The sequence below is a fragment of the Triplophysa dalaica genome, chromosome 16 (genome assembly GCF_015846415.1).
Source record: "Triplophysa dalaica isolate WHDGS20190420 chromosome 16, ASM1584641v1, whole genome shotgun sequence".
In the NCBI taxonomy this organism is placed as follows: Eukaryota; Metazoa; Chordata; class Actinopteri; order Cypriniformes; family Nemacheilidae; genus Triplophysa; species Triplophysa dalaica.
Window position 1 is genome coordinate 5,134,206 of NC_079557.1, and position 369 is coordinate 5,134,574.

A 369-nucleotide genomic window follows, 5' to 3' on the forward strand; every position below is an offset into this window, starting at 1 on the left:
CCACATATTCATAAAAGAAATGCCTACCTATTTTTACATTTACATAACTAAATATCACAATGTTTAGAAGCAAATGCTTGCCGTTGGGAATACTTTGAGCACGTACAAACCTCTTGCGTTTGGTTTAAAGCATCAGTCTACGCAGTTAGAGACACATGTGAAAAACAGCCTTCATGAAGGCGCATGATCGTATAGCAAAGTTATGATTCTTACCCTGATCATCTAGTTCCAAACATGTAACATGTTTGTGAGTGCAACATCTGATCCCATCGCAAATCAGTCATTTGTTAATTTGGTTTATTTTCTCTCCTGATTCTTGCTGACGTTTCAGCCAAAATCAAAAGCGAGACCAATGAAAGTGGGCTGTGC